At 41.3% G+C, this 25,755-nt stretch overlaps 1 long non-coding RNA gene across 1 annotated transcript in view; it reads right to left on the reverse strand.

Moving 5' to 3' along the window:
* The window catches only part of LOC139029921 (uncharacterized), a 184,055-nt gene that overhangs the window by 127,054 nt on the left and 31,246 nt on the right, over positions 1-25,755 (reverse strand). Inside the window, exon 2 of the long non-coding RNA XR_011482231.1 lies at positions 14,143-14,252. This is a non-coding gene — a long non-coding RNA (uncharacterized lncRNA). The remainder of the gene's footprint in view (positions 1-14,142; positions 14,253-25,755) is intronic.

A 25,755-nucleotide genomic window follows, 5' to 3' on the forward strand; every position in this document is an offset into this window, starting at 1 on the left:
CTTACCAAAGCCAAAAATTGGAAACCAAGTAGGGTTCTGAGGTTCCTGGCCACAATTTCAACCTACCAAACAGCATCTGAGTAATTCTTACTTTTTTAAAAAAATTGTCGATGTCTCTGTGTATATAGGAACCTGAAGGTCTGTGGGCTGTCCTTAAGAAAATGAAATAAAAGGTCAGTTTTGGGGTCTCTAGTATTGTAGATTGATTCTAGGATATAGGGAGAAGTAATGAAAAGTTTTAAACATTCCTAACATTGATCACACACACGTGCATGATTGTGTATGTGTGTGTGTATGTTCCTACACAGAGGCAGTAATGCATATACACACATTCATCGCACATTAGTCTTCCTTTTCCTATTCAATTCTTGAGTGTGACTTTCAGTGCTTGCATCCTGGAACTTACTGGACACTTACAGGATGCCTGATTAACAGCTGCTTCTCTAAGACACCTAGGCAGAGAAGACAACTACAGCTGCTTGGAAAATGCTTTAAACATTGCTTCTCATCTGTAGTCTCTACCCCCCAGTACAGTTGCCGGCTGTGATCTGCTGCCTTTCAACTTGGAATAAAATACATTACTTATGCAGTGAATGTTTTTAATGTAACAAAGCAAAGGAATAAAAATGCCTTACAACAGTTTTATTAAAAACAAATTCCCACAGTAAATACATATACACTCCGTTTCTGGGAGCAAAATAGCCAAGGACATCACTGCTAAGTGCTCTGGGAAGTGCTTATAAATTACTTGAAATAAAAAACATTGTTGCCCGGACATCAGGGATGAAATGCTGCAGTTTGTAATAAATTAACACAGAACTTTACTTCCCCTCCTCGAACAAAGCAGCCATTTGTCTGAATAACCCACATTCAGCTGTGAGTTATATTTTCACAACTCCAACTGCATTCATTTGCAAATTATTCTGCAGTTTTAATGCTCAAGTTTTAAATACCTTAAGAACGAATAAATAAAGCAAAGTCGAGCAAACTGTTGGCTTGTAGTTTAAAAACTGCCCTAATTTCTGCTTTTCTTTTGGCCTTTTTCCTTTCAAAGTTTTCTTTTTTTTTTTTAAATGGCACAAAGTTTCTTTAAACGACATTAAAAAAATTAAAAACTAAAATGTATTTGGGGGTATTCACACCGGAGAGGTTTCCATAAATCCACGATCTTTGAAGATATTTGGCTAGTCCTCATTTTACAATTTTAAGACTTTTCTTCTACCAATACTTTAATTTAGTGACAGAATAATTTATAACTATCTTTGAGGTTTTGCCCATTGTGTGTAACTTTTGTCTGCTAGTCTTGGAATTGGTTAGGTTTTTTTTTTCTCTCTCTCTCTCCCTCTACTAGACTTTGTCCAGAAAAAAAAAAAAAAAAACTCTAAAGAAAAAGTCGTGTCACTTCTCTTGAATTATTTTGATTATAAAACAAAAACTCTGCAAGAAAACTCTTTTCAAACCTGTTCTGTAAAACAAAACGAACCACTTTCCAGGTTCTTGAAAGAAAAATTTGATAGAAGCATTTATAGATTCAGTTTGATATTTGAAGGTTATTTTTCTGGCTAAAAAAGAAAGAAAAAAAAAAGGCCTAGTTTCCCCGTTCGGAGTTACTGGCTTTGTCGGATTTCTTTGCATTGTTTTAAATAAGGTCCTGGGTAGCCACTTGCATTGGATAAAAGTAATGTCACCATTTTCAGGAAGCGATTTGGGGAGGAAAAGTCTTCAGAAGCATGTTATTTTCAGAAAAGTACCTCATAAAATGTTTTTATAAAGTAGGAGTTGAAATCATTTAAAAATCACTCTTTTATAAATCTGTTTGGAGAAAGCTCTTTTGATCCCCTCTTTCTTCTGATCTTCATCTTTTATTTCGCTTAGAGGTAAACAACATTTGCCGCGTTTAAAGAAGGGCATTTGCCATTGTGGTTCTTAAATAGTTTTCCAGTCATCCTATGGCAATTCATCACATGGGATAGAATAAAGATACTCTCCTTGCAAGACTTTTATCACCTCCCAGAAAATGTTTGTTGTTTTTTGCTTTGGGTTTTTTTTTTTCTCTTTGCCTCCCACCCCTACCCCCACCCTGGGCGAGCTGCGGGGGATTGTTTTAGGACATTTCAAAGCTTTTTGTGAAGACGGAACCAAAGTCCTTCTGCGGAGGATAAGAAATGCTTGATTACATGCACTGTAAAACGGGAGATATTCCCAAATTCCCTTTTAATTAAGATGTCTAAAGAACCATTGCCTCGGAGAGAGAGACTTCCAAACAGTTTAAAAATAAGGATGCTTTTAGATCGGCTATAGATACCGACCTCTCCCCAATCCTGGGGAGAGGGGCAGTTGTCACCTCCCCCTCCTCACCTGGGGGGAGGTAATGCATATTAGGAACTCCACCAGAGACAGATGGGGAGGGGTACATGAAACAGAGGCTAGGATGCCGAAGCAACCAGGACCACAGAGCTTGAATGACTCCACCGGCTTCGGTTAAGAGAGAATCACTGCTTTAGTTAGCCGGGTCCTTTCTGTAAAGGCAGACACCTTTGTCATTAAAAAAAAAAATCACTTAGTGATTACTGGTTTGATGCTATTTGATTCTCTGACCATCCAAGCCTGATTAAGAGCATTTGCTTAGGCCCTAAAGACTTCATAGCTGGCCACCCATCTGGTGTTAGGCTTGAGTCCGTGAAAATCCCTCAGCTTAGCGCTGAATATTCTTTTTAAAGACTTTAAGTAAAAGGGCTGACATTAGCATATGTTCCCCCAAGTGCCCTGTTGAACTTTCTGCCGGGCATTACCCTACCACGGGCTTTCTGGATGCTGTCCAATGAGAGATTGGCTTGGAACTGTAAAATTAGCCATCTGCCTATTAAAAATGTAACCAGCTGCATCCGATGAAACACAGTGACTATTGAAATGAACTCATCCGGGAGAGAACCCGGGTCCCCAGCTTGGACATTTTTCCAATCCACTGCTGGAGTGAGACTCCACAAGCAAAGAGCCTCCGTCCTTGTTTGGGGAAAATGACACGCCTCACGAAAGGAGAAGAAACCTTAACGGGTTTGTTTCCGTGCTAAAGTTCTGGCATTTCTCAGGTTGACTTGGGTCCTAAGTGTAGAATTCTGTTACTTTGCCACTTGCTTAAAGCACCTCTTTCTTGTAGGAAGAAACAAAGGACAAAATAAATCAGCCAATTCCTACTCTCTCTCCCTTCCTACAAGATGTTATGTCCGGATATTCTATCCCAAATCCTGGGTATTTATAATCAGCCTTAACCCCCAAGCCTAAGATACACTAAGCGGCACAGAGTAACTTAAAAGAAAGAGCCAGAGCCGTAATTACTCCCGCAAGAGCTGCCATTTCAGCAGATATTAAGCACTCCATATTTACTACAAGGTCTCTTTATTAAAAATGAGAACTTTCAATAGCTTTGCGCTATTTTTTTCCTCAAGCCTAATGGAGCATTAAAAAATAATTCATTAACTAATTAACAAAACTGTGTTTATTTACAGTATATAAAATGTTTCTATCAGGAAAATAACACACCATAATACAGCGTTGTGTTGACAGCGAAACATCTGCAGCTTAATTTAATGCATTTACTAAATGACGAGAGGAAATCAAAGGATGTTTAAACAGCTACTTCTCTGCCTGTGATTTTTGTTTTTCTCTCTTGAGGTCACAAGGCACCAAGATGCCCCTTGGGAAGTCAGAGCTGCTTTCAAAGTTGCTCAGTACATTTGTCTTTCACAAAATTATGGAAGAGTCGGTGCCGTGAATTGTTTGGACTCAGTGCCCATTTAAACTGATGGGTCCCTATGAGTGTCCTAAATATAACCGCTTTGTAGCCACTAAGTGCTGTGGGGGAGAACCATATGAAATTATCTTTTTTTGTATGTTAAGATTGGTCAAATATTGACAAGTTTCTTTCATTCAACCTGGTATTTCCAATTTGACTCGCTTTCTCTGTCTCTCCTTTTCTTATTTTGCCATGGGCAAGAATATACTGAGTATGAATTGAAAATTTGCCTATTCTATTACTCTATGTTAAAATCTATTTTGCTACATCTGTTTTCCCATTGAATCTCTCCTCTCCACTGCCCCTGCCTACAGTCTCTCGGGGGACAAAGGTATTCTGCTTATTTGTAGGTTTGATCTTTTTATCACCAAGCCAATATCAAATTCCAAGAAAAAGAGATAGCAGTGATTGTATTAACACACAACTCAGGTAGATGCGTAAATTACAACCTATCAGGCGATAAAGCATGAAGAATAAATAAATAACTCCAGAAACAATACATGCAAAAGTGATGGTTTAAGGATTTTTCTTCCAAATTCTTAAAATTCCTAGTGACCTAAAGTTCCTAGTGACCTCGGGAATTACAGAATGAACTGGGGGAGGGGGGAAGGGGTGGAATCTGGTTTTCCTATAACACTCAGTGAGGTCCATGTGTCTACCTTTGTTATAATTATAAAATAATAATAAAATATTTAACTTTAACTCCACTACATAGAAACCATCCTGGCTGCCTTTTTATATTAGAATCTGGATTTATAATAGCTATAAGGAGATTTTGTAAAGCAAATTTACCTGTTTCAGATGCAAACAAATTTAAAGCTACACAGAACAAATTGAATATATCTCAGGGCTGGTTAAAATTAGATTAGAAAATATTGAAAAGATAGTTTAGCAAATCATATTTGCTGCCCAGAACTGTTTTATCTATGTCCCTCTGGATTCATATACAAGGTGCTGTGTCGTTTTTACCTATTAACTCACAATCCTATGTCTGCCACACAATTATCTGAGTGTGGTCATTTTGTGTTATTATGGGTTGGGCATGGACTTTGGTTTGGTTCCCTGTAGGGGGCCTGAATTAGGGAAACCATCCACACAACCTTATTTTTCTCTCTCTCTTAGTTCTGTATATTTAGGTATACTATTAAAGTAGAATACCAAATATCTGCTACCTTGCCTCAGAGTTCTTCTTGATCAGAAGCTTAGAAATTACTTAGCAAATATACTTCCACACCCCTGTCTGTAACCTTGGCAGACATTACTGGTGGATTACTGCACTCATTCTCAGGAACCCCAATCAGAACTGGCTCAACAGCAAAACCTGTTAGGTGAAACTACAGACCACAGAGATCAAGTCAAGGACCCCACTATCAATTTGTTCATCATGGTCTCAATGAACCACATGCTAACTCATCAGCTCTTCAATTAGGCAGGCTTTTTTTTTCTTCTGGCTTTTCCCCATCTGTAGGGGAAGGAGATACATGAAAAAAGTGAAGCATATATCACAGAATCTGGAGAACCTAAACCTTCCAGGCTATTTTCTGTGATCAGGACATAATTAATCTCATCTCTTTACCCCATCTGCACCCACCCATCCTGGCCTGCCCTATGCAAAATGTTTAGACTGACAACTTAAATTAGATTTGTTTTTTCTCAAATAGTTCTCACTCCCAGTAAACTTAGACACATTGGAAAGAATAAAGAAAAATATATAAACTAAAAGAACCAAAAGCTGAAACCGAAAAAATTCTCAGGAATTCTCTGATTTGATTTGCAGTTTGGACCATGGAGACCCTGCTGTAATCAGAGTTCAGTGCGTGCACCTCCCTGCACAGGGTCTTCAGTAGCTCCCTATTAACCACAAAATAGTTAGCCCAGGCCCTTTTCTGTAAAAAAAAGACAAAATGCTTTGTCAAGTTGTATATCATGCATTCTTGTGCCTCCACACACTCCTATTATTCAGACTCTGTCAGTTATTCACCTGCATTGTTTTCTCAAACGCTAGTTCACTTGTTTATGTACTCGTCTCTGGTTCACTTCAGTTTCAGTTGCCAGTTGTGTCCAACTCTTTGCAGACCTCATGGACTACAGCATGCCAGGCTTCCCTGTTCTTCACCAACTTCCAGAGTTTGCTCAAACTCATGTCCAGTGATCCGGTAATGCCATCCAGCCATCTCATCCTCTGTCATCCCCTTCTCCTCCTACCTTCAATCTTCCCCAGGCTCATGGTCTTTTCCAAGTGAGTCAGTTCTTCACGTCAGTTGGCCAAAGTATTGGAGTTTTCAACCTTAGCATCAGTCCTTCCAATGAATATTCAGGACTAATTTCCTTTAGGATTGACTGGTTGGATCTCCTTGCAATCCAAGGGACTCTCAAGAGTCTTCTCCAACACCACAGTTCAAAAGCATCAATTCTTCGGTGCTCAACTTTCTTTATAGTCCAACTCTCACATCCATACATGACTGTCGGTAAAACCATAGCTTTGACTAGATTAACATTTGTTGGCAAAGTAATGTCTCTGCTTTTTAATATGCTTTCTAGGTTTCTCATAGCTTTTCTTCCAAGGAGCAAGTGTCTTTTAATTTCATGGCTGCTGTCACCATCTGCAGTGATTTTGGAGTACTGGTATACCCTCCCTGGTATATGGTATATGCTGTGTTTCTCTGCTTGTTTGATTTCTAAGTATCCCTCAAGTCCCAGTTCAAGTAGCAGATTTGTGTGTGCCTGATCCACACAAGCTGTGCCCACTGCTCTTTTCCCTTAGAATGTGTGTGTGCAGGCATTTTCCATCCATCACCTCCAACTGTTTAAGACCCCATGGATTATCGCCTGCCAGGCTCCTCTGTCATGGGATTTCCCAGGCAAGAATACTGGAGCAGGTTGCCATTTCCTCCTCCAGGGGATCTTCAGGACCCAGGGACTGAACCCATGTCTCCTGTGTCTGTTGCATTGACATGCAGATTCTTTACCAGTGAGCCACCTGGGAAGTCCCTCCCTGAGTATGACTGTGCAACTGAGCTGTGAAGAAGAGGCAGGAGGTACTCAGGCCCTGGAGCAAGACTCTTGAGTTTGCAAGCTTCACTGACTGCTTACTAGCACTGAGTCCACAGGCAAGTCATTTAACCTCTTTGTGTTTTGATTTTCTCATCTGTAAAATGGGGATAGTAGCAACTAAGATGAAGAATGCAAGCATGCCCAATGTATTTAGAATGGCAAATAGTGTTGATAAACATTAGCTATGATTTTTCTGCCAGAAGATCAAACAGTCGATCCTAAATGAAATCAACCCTGAATATTCATTGGAAGGACTGATTTTGAAGCTGAAGCTCCAACACTTCGGCCACCTGATGGGAAGAGCTGACTCATTGGAAAAGACCCTGATGCTGGGAAAGATTGAAGGCAGGAGAAGAAGGGGACGGCAGAGGAGGAGACGGTTGGATGGCATCATTGACTCAATGGACATGAATTTGAGCAAGCTTCAGGAAATGGTGAAGGACAGGGAAGTCTGGCGTGCTGCAGTCCATGGGGTCACAAAGAGTCACTGTGTGACTGAACAGCAACAATACAATTTTCTATTCTAATTGTCAACTTCTGTGTCTGGGATGACCCACTGAGTCCAGAGACCTTCCTTTAGTCACCCTGGCATTCCCAGTTCTTTACCTGGAGCTTGACATGGCATAGGTATCCAGCAAATGTCTGCAAAGTATCTAAATGAAGAATAAGAGAATGGAAAGGTAAAGAAAGGGAGAAAAGTTTCGAGTGGGCAAAACCTAGAGTCTACCTGCTTCTTATTAATGCATATGTAATAAAAAGGCAGTTGAAAATATAGCTTCTTCTACTTGAGCCTTACTGATAGCCATTCATCAAGAGAAGTTAGATTTTTGTAGGGGAAAACCCCTCACTGGACTTATTTATTTTCCACTCCAACAACGAGGCTATGAGACTCATTGAAAGTTCATCCCAAATACATGGTTTTTTAAATCAGTCTACACTTGGATTGCCAGAAAGCCAAACCACCTCTTGTCTAGCCAGGCAAGAGTGTAGGGGTGAGTGAGCTTGGAGAAGGGCAGGGTACAAGTGGTCAGAAGAACAGCACCCCAGGGATGGTATATAGCTCTCCAATTAAAGCACGGGTTCTGGAGCCAGATTACCTGGGTTTGCATCACAGACACAAAACTGACCAGCTAAGTAACCCTCAGCCATCGCCTACCCTTTTTGTCCTCATCCTGATGCTGGGAAAGATTAAAGGCAGGAGGAGAAGGGGACGACAGAGGATGAGATGGTTGGATGGCATCACCGACTCAATGGACATGAGTTTGAGTAAACTCGGGGAGTTGGTCATGGACAGGGAGGCCTGCCATGCTGCAGTTCATGGGATCGCAAAGAGTTGGACACAACTGAGTGACTGAAAACTGAACTGATCTTGTCTATAAAACAGGGATAAGATGGGCGTTTCTGTGAAATGAAATGAGATAATCCTCATAAATCTCTAAACACAGCACCTGGCACGAAATATGTGCTTCATTATTATCAAACGAAGCTTCTCAAAGGTGGTCTTAGAAGCTGGGTCAGTCAAACTCTGGAAAGAGCTCCCCAGATAGGAAGAGTGAGGCTGGGACCTGGCAGAGTGAACTTAGCATTCAGTGGGGAAATAGTATGTGCCTTCTCCTCTTGCCTATGTTTGGATCAGTTTTTAAAACTGCACAACCTCCGCTAACCTTAGTCGCAACACTGCAGTGAAATGTTACTCCCAGGATTTGACACCTTCTTATTCTTCCCACTACTGTTTTCTCCTTTGTTGCTTTGAAAATATGAATTAATGATGAATACTAATGAGCCCCGTGACAAGGCTAGACTCCATGAATGTTGGGAGCTGCTGCAAGATTCATGACACTTCCAATAAGGCAGAGTGTAAGGAATCCTTTTCCTGATTCCTGAAATTGCATGACCCAAATACTCATTTTTTTTTTAATCCCACTCCTTCTGTCCTTTCTTTTTAAAATTTTTAAAAGAATCTTCATAAAAGCCTCATGAATAAGACTTTGAAGTTGTTCATAAGATTTTATGTGTCTACCTGGAGTAGGCTTGAAATTGCTTTTTTTATAAAAGTACTGTTGCATTTATGAAAATCTTTCTGGTTGTCTTTTTACTGTCCTGTGCCTTCTCTTTTTTGTCTTTTATTGTCTCTGATTCTATTTCATGGAGCTGGGGGATTTGAGAAGTAGCCAACCAGAAGGAACTTGAGTCATTGATACTGAACACATGGTGACTTCCGAGCTGATACCAATTTTCCTTCCCTGTCCGTTAAAAAAAAAAGCCAACATTTTTTTCTGCCATTGGCATGAGAGACAATTTTTATGGCATGGTCTGCACTACTATCTCAACATGATGGTAAATATTTCAGCATTAAAAACCAAAGAGAAACCAGAAGGACTGCAATATTCAGGATTTTAGAATCAAGTCATAAGGTCTATGAAAAGAGAGACGAAGTATCCAGCTTTCTCAGTGAGTGTCAGTACTTACTCTGAGATGTTCTGCATGATCAACAGGTATTGCAGTTAGAACAGACTTAAGAAAAAGGGCTTCCCTGGTAGCTCATCTGATAAAGAATCTGCCAGCAATGCAGGAGATTCTGGTTTGATTCTTGGGCCGGGAAGATCAGCTTGAGAAGGGATGGTCTCCCCACTCCAGTATTCTTGGGCTTCCATGGTGGCTCAGCTGGGAAAGAATTACCCAAACCCATGGGGTCTCAGAGAGACTGACACGACAGAGCAACTTTCACAATTTCACTTTAAAAAAGAAACAATAGCTTACCCTCAAGGCTGTCTGTCCACCCTAAATTTCTTTCCTTGGCTGCATTCTTAAGTCCAGAGTCTTGGACATCTACGATGGATAAATGGCAAGAGAAGGGCAGGCAGGAGCCTGAGGGTCCACCAAAGCCATCATCAGTCAGACTCTTACTGCATCGATGCTCAGGAGAGACGCTCAGGAGGGGTCCTGTTGTAAAAAGTGCCTTTCTCGCTAGATGAGCTCTAGCTCATCTTTGAAGTGTATGTGCGTGCTCAGTCCTCTCCAACTCTTTGTGACCCCATAGACCATGGCCCGCCAGGCTCCTCTGTCCATGGGATTCTCCAGGCAAGAATACTGGTGTGGGTTGCCATTCCCTTCTCCAGGGGTTTTTCCCAACCCAGAGATCGAACTTGCATCTAAGGCTTCTCTCACATTGGTAGGTGGACTAGTGCACTAGTGCCACCTGAGAAGCCCCATATTTGAATATGTGAATTCAAATCCTCACTAGCGTGTGACCTTGAGCCTGTTGGCCCCATGACTCAGTTACCTTATCTGTAAAATTGGGATACTGTTAGAACATGCTTCCTATGGTTGTCAAAAGGATTAAATTATGTGCTTCTTCTAAAGGCCTTAGCATTGCATCTGGCTAATGGTAAGAGCTCAGTGTTTGTTAATATACAATCAGGTCTACTTATAACAGAGAAGGGAAGCCTGGCGTGCTGCAGTCCATGGGGTCGCAAAGAGTCAGACACAACGGAGCGACTGGTCTGAGATACTTTCAAAGGAGCCAGGTACCCAGTGGCTTCTGCTCTCTGTAGAAGTAAATATTCTATCCAAGATTTAGCAGGAGAACAGGATTTTCTTGCCCAAGAACCTCTGAACGCAGGACATCTTCAAAACAGAGTTAGAACGGTTTGTTTCACTAAAATTGTGCTTAGCAATTCTTCCTTGACCCATTTTCTCATTTCAAGTGCAGTTATTTACCAGCCTCACAGGTTTTCTAGTAATTTCTTCAACAAATCATATGTAACCTCTTAGCATGTACATTTATTCAGCAAGAAATTCACAGAACTTCCCAGCTCGGGGCAATGGTTATAGTGATGGTGAGGGCAGAGGGATAGCTTGCAAGGACCAACAGCACTACAGGAAATAGTCCCCATCCTTAAGAAATTCACAGGGAAATGAATGCCAATAAACACTCAGATCTACAACAATGAAAATAATTTGGTATAAAGATTGAGTATAATCTCTATGACCAAGCAGACTTAAATCCAGCCTCCACCACTGAACAACCTTGTGAAAGATCTCTCAGTCTCTCTGTGCCTCACTTTCTTCATCTATCAAATGGGCATGAAAACTGTACCCACCTCATAACATTGAATGAGTTAGTATACATAAATCATGCAGAATAATGCCTGATGTGTAATTACAGTATATAAAATTGACCTTAAAAATAATCAGTCAGAGTGAAAACTTGATGCACTTACAATGGATCAAGCCAGATGCTATCTCATTTCACCTGCACAAGGTGATAATGGATTAACCCTGGTCAAGTTAATTGCCCTTGGGGACTTCCCTGGTGGTCCAGTGGATAAGACTTCATGCTCCCAATGTAGGGGGCCCAGGTTCAACCCCTGGTAGGGGGATTAAGATCCCACAAATCACAACTACTGAGTCTGAACACTTTGGAGCCTTCATGCCACAACTAGAGAACCCCGTGTGCTGCAATAAAGAGCCAATGCAGCCAAAATAACTTTTTTTAAGTTATAAAGAAATTTAAAAATTTACTTGACCTTGATAGTAAAATGGGCTTAAGGAAGTGCCTATCTAATTGTTGGAAAGATTGAACGAGTTAACATATGTTGTGTGATCAGGGCCAGGCCTGTGCAGAGTAAAGGCTCAGCAAGGAGTCTAACAAAGCTTAAACAATTTGCCCAGATTCACAGAGATAATTGACTAGGGTTGAATCATGGTATAAACCCAAGCATACTCTTGCCACCTTCCCATAGCAACTGACTCCATATGGTAAACACCCAGAGGTCCATGTATAATATTATGTAAGCCCACTTCCATCCATCTCTCTCTCTCCCTCTCTCTCTCTCATTATAGCAATTACGGGAGACATTCATCCACTTCATTAATAGTTGGATGCAACAGTAATGAGTCAAAATATACTTTAAAAAATGATACGAACTCTTGCTGGTCAAGAGGAAAGATCATGTATCACGGGCCAAGATGTAGTCACACATCACGTGACCACACAGGACTGTAACTAACTTTAGTCATGGCTGGTCTGACTCAGCCTGAAGCCAAGAGGAAAGCAAATGTGGTTAATTAAGACTCCAGGGAGTGTTTAGACTGTGTGCAACTGATACCCTGGCCACCGTCTCCAGGTTTTCCTGGAGATAGAATCCTGCATACAACTTGAGTATGACTTCCTTAAAACCCTTCTAGATATTGTCAGGGAGAGACTTGAGGGGCAGGACTTAGCACTTGCAGAATTATCTTAGTGCCAAGCTTGAGGAATGTTGACGGATGAGAAAGGACAAGTCCTAATTCCCAAATTAGGCTTCTATTTGCACTTCAATTATAACTTGAAATCTAAAGCTCTGCTCTTGCTGGAAGAAATCAAGCCTTGTGTCTTGTCGTGGCCTCCACACAACTGGGCTTGATGGTTCTCATGTAGATAGTGCCCAGAGAGCAATGATGACCCCAGAGAGAAAACAGAGTGTGACTTTGGTCTGTTTTTAATGGAGCAACAGATATCTCTCTCAGCTCTTTGGTGAAAGATCGCAACATAATAACATACTTATGGAGCACAGTTTTCTTTACTAATAGACTTGGAAGTAGGGCAGAACTTACTGGGTAAACACTCCCTGAGGTAGTTTTGAACTCTAAGTACAAGGCAGTTTACTCTCCTGCTAATTCTTCTTTCACCTTCAGAAACCAATCAGTTGGCACAAGACATTAAAATATAACTATTCCCAGCTAGAGGTAATTACTGAGCTTCTCTCAACTCCTGAAACAAGTGAACCTTCACAAACAAGTTTGGAATGAACCTGCTCCACAAGTTCCTCCAAGAAATAAGGGTTCTCATTTCAGTAAGTGAGGGAAATAGCACAATAACAATCCTTTCTTGAGGGAGAATGGATACAGATATATGTATGACTGAGTCCCTTTGCTATCTACCTGAAACTATCACAACACTGTTAATTAGCTATACTCCAATATAAAAGTAAAAGTTAAAAAAATTAAAATTAAATAAAGCTCCCTTGGGAAAGACCCTTAAAAATAATAATAATGCTTCCTTGAAGATTTACAATTACACATTATTATGTTAAAGAATCCGTAACAAAAAATGTATGCAGCTGTATTCAGTGCAGTGATTCCCAAACACATTTGGCCAGAGAACTTTGAAACACATATTTATATATTAAATATATATTTTAATATATCTATGTCTGTATCTATAGAGAGGTGGATATCCATCTTGAAGAAATGGTTTCTAATGATGTACATGTAAACAACTGCTGCCCTTGATGGGATTGTGTTGGTTGCATTGAAGTCTGGGTCAGAGGTAACCGAGACCCTGTTCTCCAAGTAGCTATGTGCATGATTTGATGTCTGTTAGGAGGCTTTGATTGAGGAGGAGATCCTGTCCTAGAGTAGAAGGAAGAGACTCAGAATACAGGAATCAATGAAAGTGAGCAATGAACATGGAGAAAAATAACAAGACATCTGATTCATGACTACTACCGGCTCCACCTCGCCATCCATATTTATCTACCCCCAAAGGGTTGATTTTGAACCCTGTGGTGAAAGTGAAAGTGTTAGTGCTCAGTCATGTCCTACTTTTTGTAACCCTATAGACAGTAACCCACCAGGCTCTTTTGTCCATGTGATTCTCTAGGCAAGAATTCTGGAGTGGGTTGTCATTTCCTTCTTCAGGGGATCTTCCCAATCCAGGAATCGAGCCCAGGTCTCCTGCATTGCAGACAGATTCTTCCCCATCGGAGCCACCAGGAAAGCCTGAAGGGTTGATTTTGAACCCTGAGGTGGAGAAGGTTAAAACTGAAAGCTGTCTTCATGAGCTGCTCTGCGAGGTCTGGTCATTGGCTGGGTAGACTCAGAAGCCAGCTGACAGCATAGGATTGAAGGCAGGAAGCTCAGGGGAGTAGTGTCCTCAAGAGGCAACTGTGGGCCAGGGGTTCAGAAGAGAAACCCAGGTGTAGATTCATTCTAGAACGTATAGTTGATACACCACCTTCCTGAGACTCTCCAAAAGAACTGGGGAGGTACTGAGGGAAGTTGAATAACCAAATGACAACCAGTTGTCACAGTTATAGGTGCAGAGGTGATCACTCTTGAGGAAATTTTAGTTTTACTCGCAGTCTCTAAGACCCATTGGATTTTTATAAGACATTTTGACTTCATAATATAAAATACACCAATCCATTTTTTCTTTACCCTTAAGCATGACTAAAATCAGACCAAATAATTAGGAATTACTCTGCAAATACATACACTGTACAACCCACTTGAAGTCACTTTATACTCACCATTTTCAAAACTCTTCTTAACTCTCTCGAAATTGTCCACAAATAGTCATCTTCTCTCACCTTCTAAATGAGTGCTGTGTTGTGGGTGTCACAGTCATGGTTGCTGGTTGCTGGTGGGGCAGGAAAGAATGGGCATTAAGAGATGCCTACAAAACAAAAGCAAAACAAACAAACAAAAGGACATGCCAAAAAAAACAAAAACTTCCGGTGTGATGTTGTGGGAGGGATTTGTGTTCTTGGAAGAAATAGTTAACCTGAAAATCACCATGGGGCAATGGCCAAACAAATCCAGAATGTTGAGCAGGACCTGGTCTGGGACTCTTCAAAGAACATGGAGTAGTGAGCAGAGGGAAGTGGTGGGACTTATCTCAGTGTACTGGGGAGATAAAAACAGATAGGAGTCAGGGAAATACTGGGAAAGGGGAGATGTATCATGATGTGTGCAAACTATTTTTGGACGGAGTACATAGGGGAACTACAGGAAGGTCATGAGTGTAGGTAGATGGCAATATTCGGTGAATATAGATGAAGACGTATGGTCATTTATTATATTGTCTTTTCAGCTTTCCTGCAGATTCTAAGTCTTGAGTTAAAAAATACTTTTTTAAAAAGGAAAAGTCACAAAAATAAGAGGAAAAACTGAAGAAATAATCGTGATGCAAAATAGTGTAACTTCCTTTAGCCCAAGTTTTCTGGTACAATTATCTCCCCTCTTTACACTGTGGTTCATGAAGGTATTTTATATTCTTTTTAAGAAACAAGGAAGGGATCTAAAGAAGTGTGATTCCTCCTGTTCTCATCTTTAATAAATGCTTCTCTTTTCTCAAATAGCTCAGTGAATCAGGAAACTCTCTCCCTCACCTTCTGAGGAGCACTACCATCCCCAGACTGAGCTTTTCTGGTACCGAGGTTGACTTTGCACATTTTAAAGAGCCAAGAGATGCTCCTGAGCATAGTCCAGGCAAAGATTTTAAATTCAGCATTTTTAAACCAGACTAAGTTACTTGAGCCAATAGATATCTGGCAATCTCAAAGAAATTGAGTAGAAAGGTTCAACACCAACTCCCATAAGAAAACCCCACCCTTACTTTAACACTAGTAAGAATGTTCCCAAACGCCTCTTAGATTCTCCCATCAGAAGGTCTGACCTCTTTGCCACAGTTGAGAAAGGCTTGGGCAGATATTTTAGGGGAGGAAGAGTAGGTGGAGTTAGACTCAAGGGCACCAAAAGGAAGGTCAAAGGAAACTGACATTGAACATAAGCTTTGTGGAACCTGTGAGCACTGTTTCCAAGTATCTACAGTAAAAAAAATATAGGATATGAACTTGATTTCTCTGTGGCGCCAATACTTAGACATCAGAGGGAGGTCAATTTTGACTCAAGAGCAAGGATGAGTGGTTTTAAATGGAAATGACCAAAGATGGAGTGGTGGTAAGTGCCACACCAAAGGAAAAGTGAAAATGAAGGACCTACAACCATTGGGTAAAACACGACTTTAGGAAAAATTGAAGCATCAGGAAAAAGAATAACTGAGAAATCTCTGAGCTCCTCTTATGCCTGGTCACATTTCTTTCTTCACTCTCCCCATGACAGTGCTGTCTCCTTGAAACAGGACCGATGGCATAAAGCAAGATCCTAAGGAGCCTGCTCTCTGTATGGGCTGTGTTCTGACTCTTTGGAACAGCCTGGAGGAGACCCACTGAAACCTGTCATGGGGCACAGCAGGGTGGAGACAGGGGCCTCTTGGGGAGCCTTCTTCCCCTCAACGTTGGCCTTTGTGCATCACCCCCCTGATCACCAGGTACCCTAGACAGCCCGCTGAAAAGAATTCAGAGGCTCTCAAGCTCCCAGCGGGGAAACCTTGGAGCCCTGTTGTTGGAAATAGCTCCCAACCTGCATCTCAGGCAGGTATTTTTAGGCTCTGTCGTGAAGATACAGAGAGTTTCATGCATTTCAGCTTCTTTGTCTGGAGTCACTGCAGCCCCAGACATGTCATTGAAACGGGGTATAATTGTGGTCTCCTCCACCCACCAATCTGAGCGAGTCGGAAAGCACTTCCTGCTGTGCAGCTGAGAGCGTGGAGGGCCTTTTCTGGCGAAGGGAAGTCAAGATGGATTTTTGGAAATAATATGCTGATCAAGACGAGAGAGAAAATGTCTATTGCAGAGAGGGGGCTCAGCTCTGGGGCTGATGTGAGAAGAAGCTCACCTATTATTTGAAAACCTGGTCTGAGCTCTCTTTTGCCAGCTGCAGAATTCAAGCTTGGAGGAGCTAAAGTCTCACATTTGAGGTTGGGAAATAAAGAGGCTTGGAATCATCTGAGTTAGATCAATGGCTGTTATTAATATGAGGCTCTGTGAGGAGTAATTATAATTGTCAATCATGGGGCAGAACCTGACATTCAAAGGAGCGATAGGAGAGAAACCAAAATGATGCAGGGCAAATATGTGGAACTGACAAGAGCATTCTGATAGCACTTAGAAGCTTCGAGAAAGGATTTTTGAGAGTGGCTCTGGCCACTCTCTCACCATGGGACAGGTCCACAATAGTGACCCAGGGCTATGTTTTCTGGGAGTTTCAGGGAGCAGGTCTTTGGGGCTGACGTTCGAACTGTAGGGTAGGTGATCCAAAGGTCCGAGAGAGCATTAGCTGCCTACTGCTCACAGGATTGTGGAAAGCAGCCTGTATCAGATTACCCACAACAATATGGCGGGAATCCCTGCCACCAGGGCTTCTTGCTATTAGACAACAAAAAGAAGTTGATTGCGCTGAAGGGTTTGTGTGGGTTGATTTAAGCAGATGGTGGGCTTTTTCCTTCGGAGTAAAATAGTGAAGCACTTGCCTACAAGGTCTAGAAAGGAGATCACCGATCATCCTTTATTCTAAACTTAACTTGATTGAAAGTAAACAACCTTACTCCAGGAATAGGTCATAAGAAGGTTCTGAAAACAAGCAGAGCATCCTGTATGGTTTCCCTAAAGAGACCAGCAGGCAACAGAAGCCAAAGTCCAGTTTCCATAGAATGGAGACCAGACTGGGCTTCCCAAGTGGCATTAGTAGTAAAGAACCCGCCTGTCAATGCAGGAGATGTAAGAGATACGGGTTCAGTCCCTGGGCAGAGAAGATCCCCTGGAGGAGTACGTGGCAACCTACTCCAGTATTCTTGCCTGGAGAATCCCATGGACAGAGCAGCCTGGTGGGCTACAGTCCTTGGGGTCACAAATAGTTGAAAACAACTGAAGCAACTTAGCATGCATAGATCAAACTGCCTATGGAATTTGCAAAGCCCATGGCAAAATGAAAATGTAGGCTCCCCCCAACCCCATGCACTCAAAAATGACTAAGAATTTCAAGACAGCAAGAGAAGGTCATTAAACCAAATGCAGGGCCTTTTGCGGGGCAGAGGCTTGTCCAGCTATGCAGACTGCCTACCCTGACTAGAGAGCAAATCCCTATCTTTTGGCCACTGAGATTAGGAGCATTAGAGATGGGTGATTTTTTTCTTCAAATCACAGGAAACTCTTGAGATGTTGCTGGAATAATTGGTAAGGAAAAGTCAAGATTCTTAAATAATATTATACTGATAAAGAATAGGAAAAAAAAAATCTGTTGAGAGAGGGGGCTATGAATTTTTGGCTGGTGAGCCCGATGATGATGCTTATAAAAGTTCATGTTGCCTTTAGAGGCTCAATATTTAACACAGGACACTTAATCCAGAAATCACTTGCTCCTAGCCAAGCTTCATATTTCACATACACACATACACATAGATATCCAAACACACATATACACACATATACATTCAGTCATATGCACATGTATACATATATACCCACAGATACACACGTATACCCACATACATACATGCAAACATACACGTGCAAACATAATACTTGCTAACCTTTACCGACCTAGTAACTATTTCATAGGTTTGCTACTAAAAGCTTTTATTTGATCTTTGTAACAACTCTGTAAAGAACGAAGCATTATTACCCCTATTTTGAAAGATGAGGGTGTTGAGACTTTGTGGGGTTAGATATTTGACTCAAAGATCTACAGCTGCTGAGTAAGCAGAGCCTGAATTTGGAGTCCTGACCTGGATTCTTAACCACTAGACCACACTTCCTTTTCAGAGAAGTATGGTCTCACTTTCTCTTTATGATGGCTGTACCAAGTTCTCTGTCCCACTTGATCATCAAGGGAAGAGAAATCCTCTGAAAATCACTTGGTAAGTTAGTGGGCAAGTCAGAACCTAAACTGAGTCCCGACTTCAGGACTCCGTCACTGAAGAAAGGAAAGGTAAAAGGACATGGCCCCCAAACAGTCTTCAAAAAAAAAAAAAAAGCAAGAATGTGTGCATATGTATAACTGAAGCACCAAGAGCTACAGCAGAAATTAATACAACATTGAAAATCTACTATACTTCAATAAAATATATATATTTTTAGAAAACTAGTAACTGGAGACCCCCCCCCCCCAAAAAAAGCCCAATTTTATTATAGTACAGTCTCAGCTGACTGAGTGGCAAAGAACCTGTCTGCCAAGCAAGAGATAGGGGTTCCATCCCTGGGTCATGAAGGTCCACTGGGAAAGGAAATGGCAACCCTCTCCAGTATTCTTGCCTGGGAAATCCCATGAAACAGAGGAGCCTGGTGGGCTACTGTGGCCCATGGGGTCTCAAAAGAGTTGGACACGACTTAACAACTAAACAACAACAGCAAATATTAATAATTGATTTACAATAAATTGCACATATTTCAACTATTTCAAGGAATTTGATAAGTTTTGACATATATATACACCCTTGAAACCACTGCCACTATCAAGATACTGAACATGTGCATCACCCTCTCAATTTCCTCCTTTGCTTTTCTCTCAGCTCTGACTTCTACTACCCCATCCCAACGCAATCACAAACCTGTTTTTCTAAAGATATGTTTTACAGCATAATTAATGTATTATTGATCTAAAAATATGCAAGCTTAAGGCATGCAGCATGCTGATTTAACACACATGTGTATTACACAAAACCATGACCACAAACCCTTGAGTGTTCACACAGTTACACTGTTGGAGGACCCGGAGCTGGAGGGGGCCTCGTGTGTCCTAGGACCCATGTCCTCTGGCAGGATAGGAACAGAGCCAGGCAGACAGACCAAGAGAAACAAGTTGCAGAGCCTAAGGGAGAAACCTACCACACAAATACCTGTAAAATGTTTTTGGATTCAAATTGGTTTTTTGCAATAGCCAGAATTTTAAAAAATAAAACAAAAAAGCCCTGGCCTGGCAGATCGTAAAAGTTCAGAGCTGAGCAAAGAAGTTGTTTCATACTTACTTTTCATAAAAAGCAGAAAAGCAATGAGAACAGGCTAATTAAGGCTGAACTCAGCTTCTGAGGAAAACTTTGCTTTTTTATTGAGAGGAAATGATGCTGGGTGGCAAGCAAAAGTTGTCCTGAGCTGGGGAACCAGTGTAGCTCACTTGTACATCTTTGTGTTTTCTGCATTTGTTGGAAGATCAGGGAACAAAGGGTATAAGGAAGAAAGAGTCTGAGATCTCCCCACTCCCAGGAGTCACAAGCAGCTCTCTTTCATGAAAGGAGTTGCTTTACTTTTTCAGCTTTATGATAAGCTTTATGACAAATGAAGTGGCAAGATAGTTAAGTGTCAACATGATGATCTGATATACCTGAATATTCATTAGAAGGACTGATGCTGAAACTGAAGTTCCAATACTTTTGCTACTTGATGCAAAGAGCCAACTCATTGGGAAATATCCTAATGCTATGAAAGATTGAGGGCAGGAGGAAAAGGGGACAACAGAAGATGAAATGGTTGGATGGCACCACTGAATCAATGGGCATGAGTTTGAGTGAACTATGGGAGACAGTGAAGGACAGGGATGCCTGGTGTGCTGTGGTCTGTGAGGTCACAAGGAGTCAGACACAACTGAGTGTCTGAACAGCAGCAGATACCTGTACTTAGGGAAGGGCTCCCCTGGTAGCTCAGACAGTAAAGAATCTGCCTCCAACACAGGAGACCTGGGTTAGATCCCTGGGTCAGGAAGATACCCTGGAGAAGGGAATAGCAACGCACTTCAGTTTTCTTGCCTGGAGAATTCCATGTACAAAGGAGCTTGGTGGGCTATAGTCTATGGGTTGCAAAGAGTCAGACACAAATGAGCAACTAACATACTTGGGGAAAGGATTCCCACTGAGTTAGTTAACACATCGAATACCCCACATATTTACCTTCTTTTGGTGAGAACATTGAAGTTATACTCTCTTAACAACTTTTAATTACACAATACAGTGTTATCAACTCTAGTGACCAGGTGGTACATTAGATTCTCAGACTTTATTCATCTTATAACTGAAAGTTTATTACCCTTTAGCAAACCTTGGCTATCCCTTTTTTATCCTCTGTTTCTGTGAGTTTGACTTTTTTTTTTAATTTGAAAGAAACTATTTTGTCAATAATCAATAAGAACCAAGCAGAAGCCAACTCAATATAGGAGCTGGAAGGAGCCTTGCAGAAACAAATCTGAGAAAGAAGCAGATGGACTTCTGAGCCCACAACCTCAGCATTTACAAAGTGTGGGATGCCTGTCCCCTTGTCTTGCTGGAACTTTGTCTGCTTTGCATATTCCTATCGAAGAGCTTCTCAGAAGCAGAAAACGTTACTTGATTCATCTTTGTGTCTTCTGGTACTTTACCTGGCACAAAGAAAACTCCATAAGGTGACCTGGCAACAGCTGGGTTAGTGGAAGAAGGTGCTTACTTTGGATCCTAGTAACTGTCTCTGTTTCTTTAAATCTTTCTCTCTATGTATTTCACTTCTGCTCATAGGCTGAAAGAGCTGTATGGGATTCTCAGTGACTGTTGCTGTCGTTTTAATGAAGCATTATATGTCCATAAAAGAAAGAAACATTTGTTGCCTTCTATGTTCTTCCTACATCTCCCAATGTCTAAACTTGGAGAAATAACATATTCGTGGACTAAGCAGCAATCCCATTTCCCAGAGAGCATCTTCTGAAATATTAAGCATGGCTCTTTAGGGGCAATAACCATTCTTTGCTATTTGTGCTTTAAACAATCCTCAGAAAGGAAATACAGTAAATAAGAGCAAATGCCACCACCATTTTAATTTTAGGTTCTGGGATACTTAAAAGATGTCGAGTAAAAATTATGCCCTAACATTCAGCGTCAGAGGCCCTGCTCTACTCTATAATTGTGTTTATTCCTGTTCTTCTCATTTAAGCTACTGGCTTCCTTGAAGTCACAAGTTTTTATTAAGCATCTATTGTGTGAGAAGCTACTTCATGGCTCCCACGTTGGTGGGTCTGTGCTGTCAAAGGTGAGTTTCTCGCACTGAAGTTCAGTGATTCCAAGTGAATTTGAATTCTGTCCTTGAGGCTGAAGGAATATCGGAATACTTTCAGAGAGGAAAACAACAGAGGAGAATCAGGGGCAAGCTCCAGATGGGTGCCTCATTCCACCCCATCACACACCAACTCCCCCAAAGAGTGACTGTCCTCCCAATCCTTCTTTTTCCATTCAAATGGGGAGGATGGTGACAAAAGAGAAAGAAAATGGGGAGCAGGAAGAGAGGACGACCCAGTGTGCATGACTAAATGTCAGGTTGTGCAAGAGAGTTTATAATTAAAGTCCAAGATGACAGATAACTATAAAATCAGATTGGTTCCTTTCCACATGGAAGGAAAGCATAATGCTGTCGTCCAACCCAAGCTTTTTTGGCAAATTGAAATTACAGTTTTATTTGGAGCTATTTTTAAAGGTCCATTAATTAAAAATTGGAAGCCATGCCAATGCAAAAAATACCATAAAAGGTGTTAGATTTGATGATCAGCAAGTACTATAATTAAAAGATGATGTTATCTGAATATCAAATGCTCTAAATCCATGTTTGTTTTTTATTGAAAATAAACAAATTCAGGAGCAAAAAAAAAAAAAGGATATGTGCAAAATGTAATGATAATGGTTGACTTCTAAACAGCCAAGGAAATTATAGTCATCTTGTGTGGGAAAAGAACAAACACCTCTTAATTGCATTTCATTATAACGTACCTTTCTCTGCTCAGTTGTATATATTAATTATAAAAATCGTGTCACAGAGTAGAGAGGCTCTACAATAGTTTTTTCTCCCCTTCCTCCCTTAATTCTGTCTGAAGCAGGATGGAAGAACAATATCATCTGTCATCTGCAGAAAGAGCTTTCAAAGACAAAATCATAAAAAGAATGAAAGGCTATTATATAAAAAAAAAGAAAAAATGCTTTGATTTCACAGATTTTTCCACTTATTAATGTTTAAGGTAATCTGCTCTTTTAGAAAAGTATCTTATCATATTGTTGTGTATGTGTATGTTCAGGTAACATCACTTTCTGATAACTGTATCACATGGCACATGTGTTACGTAGATCATAGTTAAAGGAGGGGAGAGGGAATGGGTGAGGAGGAAGCATTATTATGGAAAGATGCCATGCAGGACTTGAAGAGTTTCCTAAGATGAGGCAAAACAAGAAAGGGATGGATTGGATTTGAGGTCAATGCTTTCAGACAGATAGACAAATACCCTGTAGCTCCACAAAGAGAAGTGAAGAGTTAAGGAACTTGCACTATGATGAGAAAGAAGCAATACATGTGTTATAAGGATATTCAGGCAGCCAGTGTTTTCAGATGGTGGAAAGCAATAGCCCAAATGGCATCCAGAATTCTGCTTTATCAGAAATTTGTTGAAACAGGTGAGATCCATCTGTTTGGAAGGGGTTAAGATATTTTTCTAGAGCAAACTAGAAATCTCAACCTGAGCTTTTAGGAGATGTATGTGCATGACTGAAGCTTTCTGGGCAGAGGTCCATAACTTACCAGATTCTTGGCTGAATCTGTAGTCTAGAAAGGCTTAATAGCTGTTGCTCTAAGCCCTCACTGTGTAGTTCATGGCATCACCTGGGAGCTTCTTGGAAACACACAATCATGGGTCCTGCCTCAGACTTGCAGAATCAGAATTAGTATTTTAAGGAAGATCTCGGGGTGATGCGTGTGCAGTTTAGAGTGTGAGTTGCACTCGACTTCCCTGTGGTCCAGTGCTACTACTCCATGCTTCCACTGCAGGGGATGCAGGTTCTATCCATGGTCAGAGAAGTTTTGTATGCCACATGGAGTGTGAGATGTGTTGATTTAGATGACCCGATGATGACAATCCATGCCCATCTGTGTACTGGAGATTCAGAGCCATGTTTCTCGATCCGTGGTTGTGGAAACCTCAGAGGCTGAATCCTGGACACTGCCATTAACTGACTGTGCTCCTAGACCCTAAGGAGGTGGCAACAATTCCTTCTTCATATAATCGTTGTAAAAATCATGTGAGATAATGTGCATGAAGCATTTAACAGAACACTCAGCACATAAGAATCACTTAATAGCAATTATTTTTACATAGATTTTTCTCAGATTCTGGAAGCTATCTGTGACATCAGAAAATACTATGGTCTACACACTTAGAACAGTGATTTTTCAACTGGAGCAGTTTTGCCCCCTTGTTCCCAGAAATTTTCATTTTGCTGAATGGGGCACATTCAGCAATGTCTGGATACATTTTTGTTGTCATGATTTGCGGGTGGTGCTACCTGAATCTAGTGCTTAGAGACCAAAGAGCTGGAGTTGAAAAACTGTGGTCTAAAAGTAAGGGCATGGGGACTTGCCTGGTGGTCCAGTGGCTAAGACACTGTGCTCCCAATTTAGGGGACCGAGGTTCAATCCCCGGTCAGGGAACTAGATCCCACATGCCACAACTAAGAGTTCGTCTGCTGCAACTAAAACCCCACATGCTGCAATTAAGGCCTGGCACAACCAAATAAATAAATTAAAAAAAAAAAAAGTAAGTCCTTGAAAAACTGACTTAGTCAGGTCTTAAGCCAGCCTCAGGGTTCTATGAGTACTTGAGAGATTACTTGTCATCTTAGCATTTAAATTGAAAGAATGAAAGAGAATTGCCACCTTCAAGTATGTTAAGAATCTAAGTGAGGTTTCTACAGGGATTTCAGCCCTGCAAGGAAGTTAGGCAGCAACTGGTCAACCTATCCAAATTAGCTCCCTTTGCACACCCCGTCCTGTCGCCCACATCTCAGCACACTGTGTTTTGTATTTGATGTACCATTTGTGCTCCATGATTATGGCCCTCATATTACGTGCTTCACTCTGCTCTGCTTTCATTAGAGATCTTGACAAGAGGTCGTCCATCTGCCTGTGTGCCTCCTGCCTAGCCCTGTGCCTGGCACAGACGGAAGCTTCTGAATTATCTATTTATGCCAGGCTTTTCTCTTAGATATGGATGAGATATGCCAGGCAGTTTAATATACCTGTTCTCCTGGTCTCTCTGTCTGTTTTTAAAGACTTGAGACCAAAACAGAAAAAAAAAGAAAAAAACTTTGAGTTTGGGGCTATTTTGGAATCTCATAAGGATTTCCAGAAATGGGATGAGATAAAAAAGAAAAAAATATGCACATGAACTCCTACAATGGGCAGCACAGCAACATGGTAAAGGCAGCAGTCTATGGTACTTGTATTAAGAAAGAGAGAAAGACTCTGGGATTTCCCTGGTGGTCCAGTGGCCAGGACTCCATGCTCCCAATGCAAGGGTTTGATCCCTGGTCAGGGAGCTAGATCCCACGTGGCACAACTAAGAGTTCACATGCCATGACTAAAGATCTTACATATGACAACAAAGACCCAGTGTAGCCAAATAAAATATATTTTAAAAAAGAAAGAAAGAAAGACTCCAGGGTCAGACAGAACTGGGTCCCAATTAGCATCACTGTTCACTAGCCATGTGACTTTAGCAAGTTACCCCGCTGCTCAAAGTCTTGGTATTTGCACCTTTAAAGTGAGACTAAGCATTAGACTGACCTTTGAAGGTACAGTATTCTGAGGATAAAAGGAGAGGGGGTAGCTATCCCTTCTCCGGCGGATCTTCCCAACCCAGGAATCGAACTGGGGTCTCCTGCATTGTAGGCAGATTTTCTACTAGCTAAGCTACCAAACTATCATTCAACAAATATCAGCTGTGAGCTAGTGTTGTAGAGCATCTTGCTAAGCGTTCATGCATAGTCGGTTAGCCCTCCACGTCTGCACGTTCTGCATCCGTGAATGCAACCAACCCTCAGATGGAAAATAAGCAGAAAAAACTCCAGAAATTTCTTCAAAGCAAAACTTGAATTTGCCATTCTTGTGGTAACATAAATATGTAGCATTTACCTTGTACTTGCAGCTATTTACATAATGGTTGCTATGTATTAAATATTATAAGTCATCTAGGGATGTTTTAACGCTTCCCTGGTAGCTCAGGTGGTAGAGTCTGCTTGCAATGCAGGATACCCGGGTTTGATCCCTAGGCTGGCAAGATCCTCTGGAGGAGTAAATGGCAACCCACTCCAGTATTCTTGCCTGGGAAATCCCATGGACAGAGGAGCTTGATGGGCTGTAGTCCATGAGGTCACAAAGAGTCAGACACTACTGAGCGACTTAACACCACCACCAGGGATGTTTTAATGTACTCAAGATGTGTTGTAGGTTATATGCAACTACTGTGCCATT

The sequence above is a fragment of the Odocoileus virginianus genome, chromosome 20 (genome assembly GCF_023699985.2).
Source record: "Odocoileus virginianus isolate 20LAN1187 ecotype Illinois chromosome 20, Ovbor_1.2, whole genome shotgun sequence".
In the NCBI taxonomy this organism is placed as follows: domain Eukaryota; kingdom Metazoa; phylum Chordata; class Mammalia; order Artiodactyla; family Cervidae; genus Odocoileus; species Odocoileus virginianus.